The sequence below is a fragment of the Hipposideros armiger genome, unplaced genomic scaffold (genome assembly GCF_001890085.2).
Source record: "Hipposideros armiger isolate ML-2016 unplaced genomic scaffold, ASM189008v1 scaffold_568, whole genome shotgun sequence".
NCBI lineage: Eukaryota > Metazoa > Chordata > Mammalia > Chiroptera > Hipposideridae > Hipposideros > Hipposideros armiger.
This window is the reverse complement of record NW_017731918.1, coordinates 1,209,174-1,228,600: the sequence shown is the minus strand read 5'-3', so window position 1 is coordinate 1,228,600 and position 19,427 is coordinate 1,209,174. Positions and strand designations below refer to the sequence as shown.

Genomic DNA, 19,427 nt, shown 5'->3' with positions numbered 1-19,427 from the left:
AAAAAGTAGTTTATCTCTTATAAACAGAGGTAGGAGGAGAATGAGTTATATTAGTAAAATGTATGCTATAAACGAGGTTTTGCCTTCCCCCACCCCCAAAGCAACTTCTTGAAAGGGGAGGTAAGGTCCTTAGTTTCTCAGTGTTGGAAATCTGAAAGTTTGCATTCGAACATCTCTTATGTTCTCAAATGTTGCTAAGGATGATGGTACTTTCAATGTTCCATTTCTACTTTCACATTATTATTAGTTGTGAATGTTTCTGCATTTTCTAAAAGCTGGATTAATATCACTGCAGTTCTTTTATAAAGATTAAATGACATGCTTTTTTAAAATGTAAAGGAAAACTTTTTCACAGAGATCTTTTGTATTTATCTGAATCCCTCATCATGTCTATATACAAGGGCTTATTCTTTATTTTTTTAAAATTCAAGCTCTTTGGAAACTTGTCACTACATGATTAATGTGTCGTGAGGTGAATAGACACTGAAAATCTCCTATACTTAGTAGGTTGCAAGTTCTCTCTTCTAAGTGATTTCATGTGTTGAATGGATTTCTCTGCTAACTTTGTAATTGACCTGACAAAGAATATTGTATTTCTTATATTTACAAATGGGATTAATTTAAAATCCCATCCAAATAAAACCACTTATGTCAACATTAATTCAATTTAGTAATCCAAAATGTAATATAATCCTTTTTCTGTAGCCATAAAGTCATACAATTATCTTACTACAGAAGAAAAAAAACAGGGAGGATATATATATATATATATATATATATATATATATATATATATATATATANATAGAAAGAATATATATATATACAAAATAGAAGAATATATACAATATATATATATATATATATATATATATATATATATACACAAAATAGAAGAATTCAAGTGTATCCCAAGCTGTACTAACTTGTTAGCAGGTAGCCTATTCTGTATGATGGTCCATCTGTCTACAATGTATAATAAGCTGAAGAAAAAGAAAAAAAAAACAAATTAAGCGAAGTCATCTTTGCCTCAAGTAATTTTTTTTTCCTAAAGTCATTGATGATTCAAGAACCACTCATCTTTAAACAGTGAGGCAATGATGATATTAAGTATGTTGTTAGTGCTTGAGACAATAACAGTTCCTGTCTCAGTTCTGTTCTCATATCCTGTCTCCATTGACATGGGGGTCCTTGGTCCTACATTACAGCAAAACTACTTAAATGCACACACTGTTCTAACCAGAAACATCGGTGTTCCTGTTGTACAGAGCCTTGAACTCAGCAGGTTTTCAAGGGTTATCTGGCAGGATGCCAGATTTTAGGATATAATCTTATACCGATATCAAAAAATGTCTAAATGAAGTTACCAGGATTTCATTCTATTTAGGCATGTAACCTCTTTTTCTGAAGACATATTGCCAGGACAGTAAGATGGACTTCTGACCAGCAGAGCTTTTATGCAAATGATCTGTGAAAGCACAATAACCCCAGTATAACAGAATCTTCTAGTCTCTTGGTAGGAGTACAATATTTATATGTTACCAGGATAAACTGGATGTAAAAACTAGATCTGTTATACAGGAAAATTTCATCACTATTCTTCATCATTTATGTTGTCCTTATTTTAATTTTCAGCATTAAGTTTATAAGTGAGTTTAAATGCATTACCGTGTGTGGTTTTTTTTAATTTTGTTGTTTTCACAAGTGTTTTTCATATTTCATTGAAATTAAAATAAGGGGATGATAAAACATGCCTTTATATTCTATATATTATATTTCAAGAAGATAATTTTCACAGTGCTTCTAGAAATTAAATGTAAAGACTACATAGCCATATGTAAAGTAATGTGACATTGCCCGGTAATAAACTGGATTTTAGTTTTTATTTTATTTTATTTTTTACTTGCCAGGACTTCTCTTTTTCGTTTGTTTGGTTTTTTTTTTTTTCAGCTAAGCCATCCTGCCACCTGTTAGCAGCTCAGCAGCAGCTCAGCTCTGACCAGGACTCAAACCGCTGTTGCTCAGAGCTTGCACTCTTGATCGAGCTCTTAACCAACTGTGCCACTCAGCCAGCCCTAGAACTTCTTAACTCTTTGGAGAATAAGGGCAGGTGATCTTCACCCCCTTAGCAAGTATCAGCGTTAGAGTGCAGGACGCCCCTCTAGAAGCTATTCAGGATTTGCTACCATCAGCCATCATTCACGAACACTTGCTTTGTTTAATGATGGAGCTGATATGAGGAGACAAGTGAAGTAGCTCGCTTTATGGAAGAGGGCAGGAGAGGCATGGTGGTGTGGAAACATTTCTACACACACTAATGGCTCTTTCACACAGAAAAGGAGACACAGCCTATAGTCCCTCCACAAAGCTTTATAAGAACAAACGAACTTAAGAATCCAGAAGCAGCAGTGTTGAGATTCGCTGAGAGCCTGGGCTTGTATGCTCTCTACTTTCATCTGCTTAATATGCATTGTCAGTTTCAGGAATACATTGCTGTGGGAATTCCTTAAGCTGGTTTTCAATGAGCCTTGTGAATGAAGCGCTTATGATTTCTTGTGTGTCCTGGGATGAAGATCACTTTTCAAATACACCTTCTAATCACAAAGTGATTTGAAGGCCCTGAACCACTTTGGTCACAATAAGGGTGGGTGCTGACAATATGCCACACTGTGATTTCTGGTCTTTCTTTTTTTGGATTCATTTAGGGAAGTTCAGAATTTTAGAATGAAAATACAGTTATAGTCAGCTTTAGCTGCTTGTTTTCAAAAAACAGATGGCTTTAAAGGAGATGATCAAATCCATTCTTTAAAAGTCATTTTTAAAGGCAGGCTTGTGATTCCACTTTATATATCTGTATCTATATCTATATCTATATCTATATATCGATATATATATATATATATACACATATATATATTTTTTTCTGTATGTGTACCTTAACCCCTTGTTTTTTTTTAAATTTTATTTCAGCAGAAAATGGGATGTTTTCACACTGCTAGATTTTTCCAAATAACTCTAGTTAATCCATTTACATATGAGACTAGCCTTTCTAGTTTTTACATTTTAATCATTTTGGATGGAAATCATTCCAAAAAGTATTCGACATTTCTTAGCCTTCTTATAGAGATTCTTCAGTCTAACTCATGTGACCCTAGTATTTATTGTAAATGAGAGTTTTATACTGTATTTTTATTTGGTGATAATATCTGAAACTATTTAGTGGTAGGATTACTAGTGGTACTGTTTCAAGATCTTATATATCTATATTTCTTTGTAGATTTTTTTTCTCTTCCATTACTGATAACATTTAATTGATTAGTTCTTACTGTTGTCCATATATACCATTGCATGTAATTTGGAGTCAAGCCTACCTAGTTGGGAAACCAGATTTTTCAACTATATATGAAAACTTGGACAAGCAACATAGTTTTTCATCAATAAAATGAGGAGAATAATACAAGCCTCAAGTGACTTTTATGAGTCTTAAATGGAAAAATACCTGTAAGTCTCTGAACAGAGAGCTGCCTGTAGAAGACATTCATTTTCTTGATAGACCTATAATTAGGTACTATGTTCCCTGAGATGCTAAAAGTCTGCTTTAATGTGTACATACTTATACTGTGAAACACAGAGTCCATATTAATAATTTTTTGCTTCAGCTCTCTTCACACACCCCCTTTTCTAACTTGCATTTTTTAATTTATAGTGGTCCAGAAAAACAGCTCTTTATGCTTGTGAAAAGTCATCCAAGTTAAGAATCAATGGACAATAGAGGGACATGTGGAGGAAGAATCCTCAAAGCATTTTCTTTTGCAGATGAATTTCATATATACCTTGGCTTTTAAAAAATTTATCTGGGTCCTTAGGCATGTTTCCAATAGTTGCTAGATAAATGAACCATCACTGGTAGACATAGAATCTACCCACACTCACAAGGTGAGTAGCTAGCCTCCACTCCATAGCTAGCCTGGCCTCACCCTAGCCTTATAAGGACTTACTTGATAGTGATATAATTAGCAATTTACGGTGATCTGATTACAAAATGTCTATGCTGAGTCAATGAATGTACCGCAGGACATGGCCTCCCGCTGTGTTGCAGCATGTTTGTGGGCACCATGCGTAAAGAGCATGCCCTGCCCTGCCCGCTTCATCTCACTTCAGTTCACACTATATTCTATGAAGCCCTGAAATGCTGCAGCCCACATTCAGTCTGTGTTTGTAATGCATCCTCTTCTGTTCCCTCACATATGGCAGTCTGAAACAATTACATAATGAGACACATTAACAGGGCATAACTGTCAAAAATGATGAAACTATGCTATGAATAAATATTACCCACTTATTAGCTGTGCTGTTTCTGTGCTCTCGAATCTGTACTTTACCCCTGACTTTCAGATTTTACATTCACATCCCCTGATTACCTGTGTAACAAAGTAATGCAGCACCAGCAGCACTCAGGAAAAGATGTACAAAGTCAAAGGCAAACTAAACTCTAAAGTAGGGTTTCTTACCATTGTTGTGCTACAGTCATTTTTGCAAGTCTAGCGAAATCCTCAGACTCCTCTCAGAGCAATGTTTTAAAATTTATAAAAAATATGTATACAGGCTAACAATGGAAACCAATTATATTGAAATACTGTTAAAATTTTGATTTAGTAATATATGTGCTCCTTTATTAATAAATTCACTTTAAAATCTAACAGGATCAATAAGTGTTAAGATTTTAAAGTAATAATTAGTACAAATAGCATTATGAAACACTGCAACAATATAGTCATAAGGAAATATGTGATAGTTGTCAGTGACAAATCATAGGTATTTTTACACAACTATGGCTTCTTAACTAAATTTATACTTGAAAAAAGTACTTAAATTCAATTACATGTTAGTTAAATAAAGTTGGATCTTTTCACATTCAGAATCACTGACCCTGTGTTGAGAATCTTGCTCTAATATGACCCAATTTGGGTTATTTAATTGTTTCTTCCTTTGGAAGCACCTCTTCTAGACTTTTTTATTTTAAATATGAAAATATTAAATTTGCCCAATTCTCTTGCCTCTGTTACCACCATGGAGCCATTTGGAAAGACATATTCTCTCTCTCAGAAATGTACTGTTATCCCCCTGAATAAATGCAACATCTTCCTCAGCATAGACAAACACTTCCAAATATCAGGATGTCAAGATTCCTCAATAGTCGGAAGGTGACTCTCACAGGTGGAACTGACTCTCACCTGGGTCTCCAGGTCTGGATGCAACTTCCGCCTTCCTATCTGTGACTCGACTTACTTTCCTCAATCTCAAGAAAATCAAATGGCATGCAGTGACCAAATATAATGTTGGACGTTAAACTGCTCTAGTTTCTTTTGCAGTAAAGTTATTTGGAAAGTTGGGTATTTCGTGATAAATAACAAATTATGAGGAAACTCACAGTACAGTGTGGTGAGACTCCATGGTTGAGAACAGCCTTTCTGCACAGAGGTGCACACGCTTAGGAATGAGTGTTCGGACATTATGTCTTCCGGGCTCTGTGATGCCATTTCGCAGTTATAGTGGCAGTGCTAACGTGAAAACCACAGTGACCTGAAAGAGTTCATGGTTTCTTAAGGAGAGATTGGCACTTTTTCTCTAAAGGTCCAAATAGTCAGTGTTTTAGGCTTTATGGGCCACATGGTCTCTGTTTCAGCTACTCTGCTCTTATAATATGAAAGCAGACATAGACAAAACCTAAACGGATGAACAGTGAAATTTGAATTTTATATAATCTTAAAATGTCACAATGTATTATTCTTTTTTATTTATTTTTTCCATTTTGTAAACATATAAAACCCATTTTTAACTCACAAGCCACAGAAAAACAAGCAGTGGGCCAGATTTAGCCTATTGGCTATAGTTCACTACTCCTACTCTTAAGTATGAAATCAATAGCCGGGTAGCAAACCAATTAAGTAGGTTCATCTGGTTGGTTATGACATCCCAAGGGGGCCTGCACTTAAAATAAATTTTAGCTAGAATGTGAAGGAGAAAGTCTTTGATATTTTTAGGTGATACCACATATAGAAACAGAGTTCAAAGTTTTATAGATAGAAACTATCTTTGTCTGAAATCAATCAGGACCTTGATCTCAAAGACAATATGAAAGAAGCATCCGTTGTACACAGACATCGCAGATTGTTGTATCAAAAATGTGCAAGTTTTATGGGAGCAAAAAACTATAGCACAAATTTAGAGTTTTGTTTTTTTATTTTTCTTTTCTAAACACCTAATTAGAAGGAATATGGCATTTTTGTACTTTTATCATAGTTAGTAAATAGTCCACTCTTTCTATATAGTTCTTTGTATTAGCAAGAACATGAAAGTTTGAAAGCCTGGGTGTTCTAAATCCATAAGAAATATCTTCATTACTGATTATTAATGATAGACTTGAGTTTCAGGGCATTTTTGCCAGGAAGAAAACAAAAACAAATGAAAAGACAGAAAAAAGAAAAAAAATGGAGGGTGATAGACAGTAGCAATATGGTGTGGATGTAGACAATCCCTGTGATTCATGGAAAAGTTAGGGCTCACAGATTAACTCTGTTGTGAGAAAGTGTTTAATTTCTTGTGGAATAGTTCCTATCAACTGGATCATTGCAAAAATTAGTATAAAATTTCACCTATTTAAGAATCAGACAATGCAAAATATATAATACTACATATGAACTTCAACCTTGTTGTTTAATGAACACCACCAGACACACATCTGGGGTTTTAGTGCTTGCCACAGTATAGTTTTCTGGTTGACATATATCTAAGAAATGCGTATATTAACACCCAGGCTAGCGAGCCAAGCAAATTTTAGTGCTGGCTACAGCTGAAAGAATATGTTTCCACTCCTTGTCCATCTGTTCTTGGCAACATGAATTTAAACTAGAAACACAGAGTAAGTTTCATGAGAAATAAGTCTAAATAGGGTTTAGAACAGCAAGGTGAATGCCCTAACTTATTATGACTTGTTAACAATTGATTTTCTAGCTAGAAGATAATGTTTACTTGGAAAAATTTCATGCTGCCACTATAGCTTAAAGTTTAAAAAATAATTTCTTTTTAATCAGTTTACTTAAAAAAATACAGTGGCTTGGTCACACTTTCTATTAAAGGACTTTCTAAGGGTTTTTTATTAAATTTGCTAGTGATCATGAGCCTAACAAACTTTGGGATTTCCAAGTGCTATTTGCCACACACTTGAACTACACAGAAACTGTATCATTTACATCTCTGAACTCCATGCTAAGATGGATTTATTAGCGGGGAGTGAAGGATTTCTGTACAAAATGGAGACCATGCAAAACATACAAGTAGAACCTCAGCTATGACCAGCAATTACATGATTACCTCCCACTCTGTGCCACAACCTCCAGCTTTTTCTGCTACTAAAACAATGTTAAACTACTTATTTACATTTGACAATTCACGAGAATATTAAAATAGAAAAGGACCATATGTGTGCGGCTAGAGTTTTGTCTCCAAATCAAGGATCCAGGCACTCTTAGCTCAATAGGTAAGTGGATGGGCTATGTGTCAGGGCTAGGCTGTATGGGATTCGACTGACGTGCGTGCAACCTTTGCTTTCTGGCTGTGTGAAAATCTTCAGGTTGGCAAGGGACCTTGAAGCTTACACAGTGCAACCACTCCTCCTCTGTAAGAAATGTTTCTATCATTTTTTAAAGTCTCTCTTTTTGATATGGCTGATGTATCAAATATTGCATAGTAGTTGTGCATCAAAGTGGTTGCGTTTACATGTTGTCACTGTCACTACCTAACTATGAAAGTATAAATAAATTAGTTAACTTCTTTGATTTTCAACTTTTCTATCTACAAGTGGGAATCATTATATTTTTCTTAATATGGTTCTTAGGGGGAGCAAATGTGATGATGGAAGCAAATGAGGGGAAGTGATTAGTCCATTGACAAGCACTTAGTAAACACTCAACAAACAATGCCTATTACTAGTAGCCTCTTTCTACTGTCCTCTGTTAAAAAATAAGTAATGATTGTACTGTGGTAATTATCTAGTCTATTCCAAATAGCATTTTGATGGTAGGTTCCTTATCATCAGAAAAACATTTCAATAAATTAATATTGTTTCTTTAACTTTTGCATGAAGTTACTCTGGACAAGCCACTCACTCAGTGATTTAGAGACTCTGTCTTCTTATCTCCAAAATGAGAAACTTTAATTCATTATCTCTTAGGTCTTTTATTTGAGTAATGTAATAAAATCATGTTTGACAGCATATCCTCATACTTTATTTATAGTGCTGAAATGTCTATTTGCTGCCAAATGTCTGATGTGGGATGTATAAATGTTCCATATATACATGTGGAATAACATTAAGTTTGTTGATGTTAAAAACTACTGGTATATTTTTTTGGCATTATTTGGCTCAGAATCTTTTGTTTTAGAATAAGCTGACAGCAAATCTTTTCCCACAGCACCTCAAGGTTTAGTTAAACTGAGAGTTTCATAAGTAGGCCATCTTTTCATTACTTTCTGTATCCAAGACGGAGAAGCTTTCTTCATGAAGTAGCCTTCATTTGTCATCTCCATAATATCTAAAGACACTAAATTGTACACATATGCGTATGTACTATAACTTACAATGCTTTTTTTTTTTTCTTTCAGATCTGAGTGATCAGCTGCTAGAGGTGGTTGGATTAGAAGGAGCCATGGAGATGGGGCAAATATACACAGGACTGAAAAGTGCTGGGAGGCGGCTAGCTCAATGCTCCTCGGTGGTCATCAGGTAACTCGTTCTCTATAATGGACAAAGGGGGTTGACATGGCATCACTACACACTAATTAAAAGTATGCATGACCTTGATAACATGTGTCTTATTTGTGTGTCAATTTATCAATGATTAATACTGACATATCTCAAAATAATGAAGATTTTACGAAGTTTTGGTTAACTAGTACCTATCAGGTTCATTAGAATTAGATTCTCTCCAACTGTACATAAGCCCAAGCCAGGAACCAGGCAATTCCTGCATATTCCTCTAGCCCCCGTCAGAGAGCCAGCCATGGGCCCTGGTAAGCCTGGTCCTCCTTGGCCCCAGGGAGGTGGATTTCACTTTCTAACCAGGGCCTCCAGGATACCCAGCCAACAAACCCATAAAACACCATCTCTGAGATGTTTGGGCCACCAAGATCCTCCCTCAACCTTTAGTCAGGGCACATTTATTTCGACTTGGTTTTCCCAGGAAGGTTTAGCCCTTTGAGAACCTATATACGCATATAGGGGATAGATATACATTGATGCTCATTGTTATTGGTGAGCTTCAGGAGGGTATTGTCCCAAGAGGTGTAAATAGTTCATAGTAGTAATTATATTGGGCATTCTATAACCCATATGACATTTTACGTGAGTCTCAGAACCACTTTGTGGATTAATAGTTACTTTATTTTTAAACAGGCAGAAACTGTGCCTAAGAAAGGCCATGTAATTTGTCCACATTCATCATGCCAACATGGAATACTACTCTTAGATAGAACTGGATGGTTCAAACTCCCACTTCAGTGCTTTTCCAACCCACGTCTATCACCTTGACATCTCATACACTATGAGATGGCAGAGCTGTGGGAGCTAATGGTTAATGAGGAGTGTACATTTAACCAGCAAGGAGTCTCAGGGGAAGACAGAGTGTGAGGGCTCTGCTATACTGAAGTGTTTTTAGGATCCTTTGCTAGGCCAGCTGGATGCACATTGGCTTTTCCTAAGGGAAAGACACTCATTTGGATGAATTATTACCCCTGTTGAACAAGTAGTTCTAAGCTGTGTCTCATGCCAAGGAGGACAGGCTCTGCAGTGTCTCTTATGTGCCCTCTGATGGCCACAGAAAAGGTGACTCTCTGCGGGAAGACCAGTGCATTTCCAGACCTAGGGCATTCACCAGAAAAGGCTCCTTCCTGCAGCTTCATGTCTGTGTCTCCCACTATCTCCTCCATGTTTTCCACCTACATTCAGTTTTCCACCATTAAATTTGATGATCACTGCAGGATTTTGTAGAGGCCCCTTTATCAGATTGAGGAAGTTCCCTTCATCTGCTAGTGAGCTTGGGCTTTTACTGGATTTTGCCGAATACTTTTTCTGTATCTAGTGATAGGATCATGTGGTTTTAGTTCTTTGGACTGTCAATATGGTTGTTTGGTTTTGGAATGTCAAACCAGCCTTGCATTCCTGGGATAAGACCCACTTGGTTGTGGTGTTGTATTTAAAAAATACACTAGTGACTTTGTTTTGCTAATATTCTGTTGTAGATGTCTATGTCTATATTCAGGAGGGATTCTGGCCTGCAATTGTTTGTTTTGCTCTGTGTTTTTGTTGTGGTTGATGTTTTTCTGACTTTGTTTACTTTTAGTATTAGAGTTTGTCTGGACTCATTAATAACAAGCATTGCCTTCTCAAACAAAAAAAAAGATTAGATTCTCTCTTATTGAGACCAATGATACAATTCTAACATATAGATTTTATCCTCTCTCATCGGCTTCACACTCAATTTAGTTTACTGAAGCCTTGAGGTATCTACTGGGCAAATTACCCAATGAAAACACCATTGAAACATTATTAATTTTTTTCATGGACTAAAGTGCATCAGTGTTTCTATAAAATTAAATAATGAATTACTGTGAATTAAGTTTTTATATGTATTAAACTTGAACCTTGTCAAGAAACATTTTCCAAAAAATTTACCTGTTAAAAAGAAAAGGTGTATTTGACCCTAATGTGCAAACATGGATTATAGCATGCATATAATTGCTTTTATTTATATGAAAGTGTTGATACTGGAATGTCTGAGACACCAAACACATTTTTTTCCAGGTTTGTGGTTTACAACATGGGTTTGTATGAAAACAAGGCATCTCTTTTGGCTGTAAGAAAATTGATTTTTATCATTAAACATGAACCCTACATTTTTCATTTGGCATCACAAGTTTTGTTTATATCACCACATTTATCAGGGAGCTCTTAACATTCCTGTGACCAAGGTACCTTTTAGGGTATTTATTTATTAATAATCAAGAGTTGAAGTCCTTCTCAGGAAAGATAACTTCTAAGCCCAGCTATTACCATATTTGCATTCCCTGTACCCATCATCTTATACTTTACATATAGTCTGTTGTGTTATATTTAAAATGAAATATTTTCTTCCAGGACTAGCAAGTCTCTACCAATGCAGATTGATGGGGAACCATGGATGCAGACCCCATGTACAGTGAGTACAGAGTAGTTGATATGCTATATCAGTTTCATTTTTTCTTTCCGGATATTATATGTTCCTATAACTAACCAATCACATATTTCTATAACTATGCACCATTTTTTGCTTTGTTTCATTTTGTTTTTGTTTTTGTTTTGTTTTGCTTTTTCTTATTTTTGTGGCATAGACTTTGTATTCAGGATTTAGGCATTATATGCCCTGGCCAATGATTTAGCTTTGGAATGTTTGTGTTAGCCTAAATGTAACCTTTAAATACCATAGATTGCTTATAAACTCTGAAACTGAACAAACTTGATAAAGTTTCTCTTAACCTTTCCTGTACTTATTTCAGAACCGCTTATGAGAAAATTATTTAGGGGACCTTCAGAAAAAAGTCTCCCTGAATTTATTACCCATCTATTATTTTACCTCCATTTGGAGCTTTAAGGGCTTCTTTCTCTATAGAAAAGCTCCTCCTATAATTGTTTTCTCCATAATGAGGTATTATTTGTGTCAAACATTTATACCTCCAAAATTTCTTTTTCCATTTGTATAGTGAATATTTTATTACATTTCAAAAATATGCTATGCTCTGCTCTTGGCACTAAGAATAGAAATATAGTTCTTAATGTAGCTCGTGATCAATAATAGAACATTGAAATAACAGAATACAGAATACACCATGGTCAATAATGTAACTGTCTTCAAGGAACTTACATCCTGATAATAGGAGTTTTAATTAATTAATTAAATAATTAATTAAATAGTAAATATAACTGCAGGTTACAAGAGTCATGAAAAAATAAGGCAAAACAATGAAGAGGAACTAGGTAGTGTATGGAGGATACTACTTTAGATAAGTGAATCTGCGAGACTGCTTTGAAAGAAGAGTAAAAACCTCAGTGTGTTAAAAAAAACTGTAAGGAGAATAGTGTAACCACAGTTTCTAGAGGTGGGGTGGGGGGAGGTAAAAGATAAAACAGGAAAAATGAACAGGGATCAGATCATGTATTTAAAATGATGGTAAAGACTTAGCATCTGATTCTAAGTATAATAGGAAGCTACTGAAGGCTTTAAGCATCATCTGATTTACATGTTTAAAGTTCACCTTGGCTGCTATAGGGAGAATGGATTGTACTGACTGGCAGCTGGGAGACAGGATCTATCAGAGTAGGCTGGGCCTGGGCAAGGAGAGTGACAGGGAAATGGATGGATCTGAGCTATATTCTGGAGCTCGAACAGAAAGAATTTGTTAATGAGTTCCCTTGGGGTGGGGGGTGCGGGGGTGAGAGAAAGAGAGGAATCAATGTTAGCTCTTACCTATGACTGATGGTGCCATTTACTGTGTAGTTAAGATTGGGTGGGAAACTGGTTAGGGGGTGACAAGGAGGTCTTAATCTTAAATTAAGTATAAGCATTGTGCTAATTATTACATGTATTTTTTAAATTGGGGTATAATTGACATGGTGTATCATATTAGTATTTATAAAATATTCACACAAACTCTAAATAATGGTTATCACCAGTTTTCAGGTGAAGAAAACTAAGGCTTTGGAAGGTTAAATAACTTACTCAAGGTTAGATATGGAACTCAAACCCAGGACTTTTGATTAAAGCCTATTCTCTTAACTATTAGTTTAAACAACTTTAGCTACAGATTCCAGACAGCACAGCTGAGCCTATAAGAAGGAGCTTTAATTATGCCTTTCCAGTGATTTTATGTTGAAGCTATTGGCTCAGTCTTTGTATATAGCACATACATATGACTTTTGGTTCATTCCTGATATCCATTAATTCTATAATAATAATGTAAAACAAATTGGTCTAAAAATTACTTTAGACTGGCTACTTCTTTTGCTTTTTGTTATTTCTATACATGCTTCAAAATACCCTTTAAAATTTTTCCTGTTCCTCTTTTTACCAGACACATCTTATCTGTTATCAGTCACTCTCCCAATGACACCTCAAAGTTCACATTTATGTTCTTATGGAGGTTCAAGGTGTTGTTGCTATTGTGAGTGGTGGTGGTGGTGATGATGGTGGTGTTTAAGATTATGGTGCTGAGAGCAACAGTGGTTATGATCATTAAGGTAAAAATAGTGGTGAATTGTGTTTATGGTGATGATGGTGGTTGTGATGATGATGGTGGCGGTGGTGATGGGCGTAATGGTGGTCATGATGAACTGGTGGAGGTGCTATCAGTGATGATATAATAGTTATGGTAGTTGCAATGCTGGTGGTGGTGGTGGTTGTGATGGTTGTGATGGTGGTGGTAGTAGCATTATTCTTGTCTTTTATAAAGGTCACGTTTCATCAGCAAGGGTCACAAGAAAATACATTAAAGACAATGAAACTAAGCACCTTCCATTAATACTTTATATTCTTTTGCATTCTTCTCAGGGAAAAGGCAAATTTAGTTTCTGTGCCATGGTTTAAATCAAGAAGGATCAATGGCAATAATAATATCTAACATTTATTAAGCTTTTAGTCTGTGCCACGTACAGTTTGAGACACTTGACCTATACTGACACAATTCTCACTGAAAAACCCTATAATTACTTTTATTTTACAGATAAAACAACTGAGGCAGACAAAGATTAAATAATTTGCCTGATTCCACACAGATAATAAGTGACAGGGTAGAAACAAATCAGGTGTCTTGACTCCACTGTTTGCAGTCTTCATGGCTACTCCCTACTGTAGATCTCAACATGAAAAGGCCCCAGGCCATCCTTGTAACACAATGTGTGTGGCCTTTGATAAATTGCATATTGCCTTTCTCCAGCATTTAAAAGTATACATCTATTAAAATCTCATGCTTTAGAGTAATTTTAACTTATTTCATACAGGACTTGTAATGATACATTTATTGTTTTCTTTCAATTAGTAATTGGACATTCATTTCACCTATTAATTATCATGATCTATACAATTGTTAAATTAATAATACATTTTATATCTCATATTTAATTTTCTATCCTTGTAAACTCTCTTATTCATTTAAAACATTTATTACTGTCTACTGTGGGCCAAGAACTGTACTAGACTATAGCTCATTATTGTTATTTCACATTTGGCATGCTCCACTTTTCCTAGAACCACATGGAGTTATGAACTTTAAATTTCACTTCAACTGAAGAGAATGTTTAGTATTCATAGCATTGGTATGGTTTTACTAAAAAGTGCTCTTTGCTTCAATTGAATAACAAAATGTTTTTTCTTACAGAACATAAGAATTGGTAGAATGTTAAAATTCTTTGCTGGATTTAAATATCCATAAGCTGATCTTCAATTTATGCAGGAATTGCTCTAGATATAATTTTAGAGCACAGCAGAAGTTCTGTTTTTCTCTAAGTGGAATATATAAAATGGGAAGGCAGGTAATAAGTGGGTCTTGATTCTTACATCAATTAGTACTTTAAAAAAATCAAAGCAATATAAGTTTTGGAAATATTAATAGATGGTAGTGATGTTTGCACAACAGTGTGAATGTACTTAATGCTGTTGAACTGCATACTTAAAAATAAATAAAATGATAAATTTTGATACATATATTTTACCGTAATAAAAAAATAGGATAATATTTATTTATAAATTTCAGCAATCCTGAGTTCAAATATAATGAAAAGCAAAAACCAAACAGTTTAAAATTAACTTGTCAGATATATACTTTGTAATTAGTTTTATGACCTTTTAAATGATCTCACACTAAAGTAGTTAACAGACATTTATTAAGTACACTTGTGTTTACAGTTTTGTAATAGTCACTGAGTTAACAGATAATGGATTATTTAGCTATTAGCCATCTTAATAAACATATCAAACTAAAAAGACAATTCTAGAAGACTTCATATTGAAATAGTTCACAAACAGCCTTTCTTTAGGCCGGACTTCAGAGCCTGCTTTCCCCTCTCTATCTTTTTTCTCCTCAATCCTTCCTCTGAGCATGTCAAGCATACTGACTCTCTTGTCAATATGTTCCTATCACAGAGAGAAAAAAAAGAGCAACGTTGAGAGGAGAAAGGGAAAACAGTAAGACACAGCAGATCATAGACTAGGTCAGATTTTATTTTGTATCTGCACATGCACCCCTCCCACACCTAATTATTACAAGCAATGGGTGCCCAGTAAAGTTTTGTTAAGTGAGGAGTGACCATACTGAACCTGAAATTTAATATAACCAAAATGAACTCATCATCTGCCTCCCTCCTTCTCCTTCCCACCCACCAAATACTGACTTCTTGTTATATTCCAAAACTCCTGCTCCTCCCTTTACAATATTGAGTTAGTTACCGTTATGCATCCAGTGTTTTCTAAGCTAGACATCTGAGAGCCATCTTATACATCTCCATATCTTCACATTCAATTACCATGCCCATCTAATGATATGACATATTTCTGAAATATTTTCTTTTCTTTCCATCCCTACTACCAGTGTCCTAGATTTGGCCATTTTCTTTTTCTCCCATTCCCAGCAATAACCACATCAATCTATCCCAATGACCATTTTTTCTATTTAAATCCATTCTTCACTTATCTACTAGAATGACCACTATAAAGCATTAATCTCATCATGCCACTCTTCTACTTACAATGATTTAATTACATTCTATCTGATAAAAATACAATGAGGTCTGTTTGAAAAATACGATGAATGTTTAAATTTAAAAAAATCATTACAGTAAAAGACACATTGCCATTAATCCCCCTCAAAAAACTCCATCTCACTTCAAACACTTATCTCATCGTTCTTGCCACTTTCTGAAGCCGTTATGGAAGTTCTCTTCCATGAGTATCTTTATTTCATCCTCCATCATGACAATGCTCCATGTCACACATCATTTCCAATATGGCAATTTCTGTCAAATAAAAACGTTATGGTGTGTCCTCATTCACCTTATTCAACGGATCTGGCACCATGTGACTTCTGGCTCTTCCCCAAAGTCAAAATGACCATGAAAGGTAAACGTTTTGAATCAATTCAGGACATTGAGGCAGCCACAACAGCACAACTAAAGACACTCATGAAAGAGGACTTCCAGAACTGCTTTAGAAAGTGGCAAGAACAATGGGATAAGTGTGTTCAAAGTGATGGGGAATATTTTGAGGGATTAATGGCAATCTGTCTTTTACTATAATATTTTTTTATTCAAACATTCACCATATGTGTTGATCACACTACATATAATTCTAATCAAGCTTCCTGTATCACCAATATCATCTCTTCTTTTTTCATCACTTCATACACTTCCCTCTTGTCCAAATAAACTTTTCTTTTTCTTTAGATGAGTAACATAACTGATCTTTTGAGACTCGTTTCATACTGCCCTTTCTCCATAAAGCCTTTTCGGAATGGCACCGTTTTCTCCACTCCTCCACACTATCCCTGATCTCAACTAATCCAATAGTTCAGCCTCAGTGCTTCATAGCTTTATATAATATATTACATTGAAATTAACAGCTTATTGGGGCCCAACATGGTGGAATGGGAAGACCTTGAACTCACCTCCTCCCATAGACACACGAAATATATACCTAAATATAGAGCAATTCCTCCTGAAGAATCACTGAGGACAGAATGAACAACTGCTGCAAAAAAAATGAGAGAGAGGCCACATAGAGAAGGATAGGAAGCGTGGTAATCAAGGGAACATTACTCTGAAAAGGTAACCTGCAGTAGGGAGGAATATCACTGAGGGGCCTGTGCACACTCACCTGCCATGGGACAAAGCGATAAAATAGCAATCTAAAGGCCACTTAGGGCTGGCCGAGTGGAGCATTGGTTAAGAGTTGGCTTGGGATGCCAGCTCTGAGCAGCAGGGCCCCGGTTTGGATCCCACATGAGGGCCAGTGATGCCGCACCCTCTACCACTAAGATGGTGAATAACAGCTCAACCTGGAGCTGGGCTTCTGTGAGTTGCAGGCGATGGCGTAGGCTGCAGTGAAGCTGCAGTGGGATGCCATAAGCTACCGTGAGTGGCTGACAGCCAGCGTGAGCTGCCAAGAGCTACCATGAGAGACTGTCCAGTGGCCAGCAACCGATCTGCCTCACCCGGTAAAAGCACAATGATAATACCAACATGGGCCAGTGAAATGACGTCCTCCACAACTAGACTGAAGAACAAAAGGACAGCAGCTTGTCTGTTCCCCTTCCCCAATTCCCCAATGCTGCTGCCCTCCCCCAATTCCCCAATAAAATATTTTAAAAGAAAAATAAAAAATAAAAAATAAAGACTACCTAGACTATAAATGAAAAAAATCAATTACTAACCACAAGTCACTGCCAAACAGGTGGGCAACTGCAGGAACTCTCCAAGATCTGAGGTGCCAAGTAGTACCATTGTTAACATCCCCCCTCCATCTAGGTAGCACAGGTGGGAGCTCAATCCAGACACTCTAGGCACCCTGCAAAGCTGCCACAGCAAGCTCCTGGACACCTCACCCTGAACCTGCTCCAGACATGGCAAGCCAGTCTGCCAGGGTGTTCGCCCACTAGGATCACATGAGCTCACTTCAGCTCTAGCCAGCTTTCCAAAGCTGTTAGCACACACATCTATACAGAAGTTTCTCCAAAACCAGTCCACTACTTCAAGATTGGGGAAGGTAGGGGATTTATCTAATTCACTAAAAGTCAAACAGTATGAGGAGGTGGAGAAATATGTTCCAAATAAAAGAGAAAAAGAAGAAAAAAAGGTAATGAATCAGAGATAAATAATTTACCTGCATAAGAATTCAAAGTAATGGTTGTAAGTAAGCTCACCAAACTTGGGAGAAGAATAGAAAACACAGTGAGAACATTAACTAACAGTTAGAAAATATAAAAAAAGATCTTACCAAAGCTGAAGAATACAATAACTGAAATGAAAATTACACTAGAAGGAATCAATAATAGATTAGGTAATACAGAAGAACAGATTAGTGACCTGGAAAACAGAACAGTGGAAATCACCCAATCAGAACAGCAAAAAGAAAGAAAAAATAATAATTTTAAAAAATGATAGTTTAGGGGTCCATGAGACAACATCATGCATCCTAACATTTGCATTATATAGATTTTAGAAGGAGAAGAAAGAGAAAGGAGCAGAAAACTCATTTGAAGAAATAATGGCTGAAAAGTTTTCTAACCTAGGGAAGGAAGGAAACAGACATCCAGGTCCAGGAAGCACAGAAATTCCCAAACAAGATGAACCCAAAGAGATCCACACCAAGACATATTATAATTAAAATGACAAAATTTAAAAATAAAGAGAATCTTGAAGGCATCAAGAGGAAAATACATAGTCATATATAAGGGAAACCCTATAAGTCTATCAGCAGATTTCTCAGCAGAAACTTTGCAGGCAAGATAGGAGTGGCAGGATATATTTAAAGTGCTGAAAGGAAAGAATCTAAAGCCTAGAACACTCTACCCAATAAAGTTACTCAGAATTGAAGGAATGATAGTTGCCTAGAGAAGCAAAAACTAGAGAAGTTCATTACCACTAAACCAGCTTTAATTGATATGTTAAAGAGTTTTCTTTAAGCCAAAGAAAACACCATAACCATAAGTAAGAAAACATGTGGAAGAAAAAAAGCCTCACTGGTAAAAGCAAATATATAATAAAGGCAGTGTGGATCAGCCAATTAAAAAGCTCGCATGAAGGTTAAAAGACAAAAATAGCAAAATCAACTATAACTACAATAAGTAATTAGGGGGTACATAAAACAAAAAGATCTAAAATATGGCATCAAAACATAAGTCTTGGGGGAGGCAGTAAAAATAACACTTTTAGAATGCTAGAACTTAAACACCTATGTCTTAAATATATATATATATATATATATATATATATATATATATATATATAGAGAGAGAGAGAGAGAGAGAGAGAGAGAGATGATATAGATATAGATATAGATATATAGTAAAACCTTGGATTGCAAGTAACATGGTTTGTGAGTGTTCCTCAAGATGAACAAACATTTCTAATACATTTTAATGTGGTAAATGAACAATGTCTTGCAATACAAGTAGTTGTTTGTTTCTGGAACAAATTATGCTTGCAAACCAAGGTATAATGTGAACCTCATGGTAACCAAAAACCTAGGAAAGATACATAAGAAATAGAGAAATGAACCTAAATATAACATTAAAGAAAAACAGCAAACCACAAGGAAAGAGAACAAGAGAAGATGAAACAGAGAACT

The 19,427-nt window shown here is 35.7% G+C and overlaps 1 long non-coding RNA gene across 1 annotated transcript in view; it reads left to right on the top strand.

The window, feature by feature from the left end:
• Positions 1-8,668: 8,668 nt before the first annotated feature.
• Positions 8,669-19,427, top strand: part of LOC109371389 (uncharacterized) — a 38,775-nt gene continuing 28,016 nt past the window's right edge. Inside the window, exons 1-2 of the long non-coding RNA XR_002121866.1 lie at positions 8,669-8,785; positions 11,195-11,255. This is a non-coding gene — a long non-coding RNA (uncharacterized LOC109371389). The remainder of the gene's footprint in view (positions 8,786-11,194; positions 11,256-19,427) is intronic.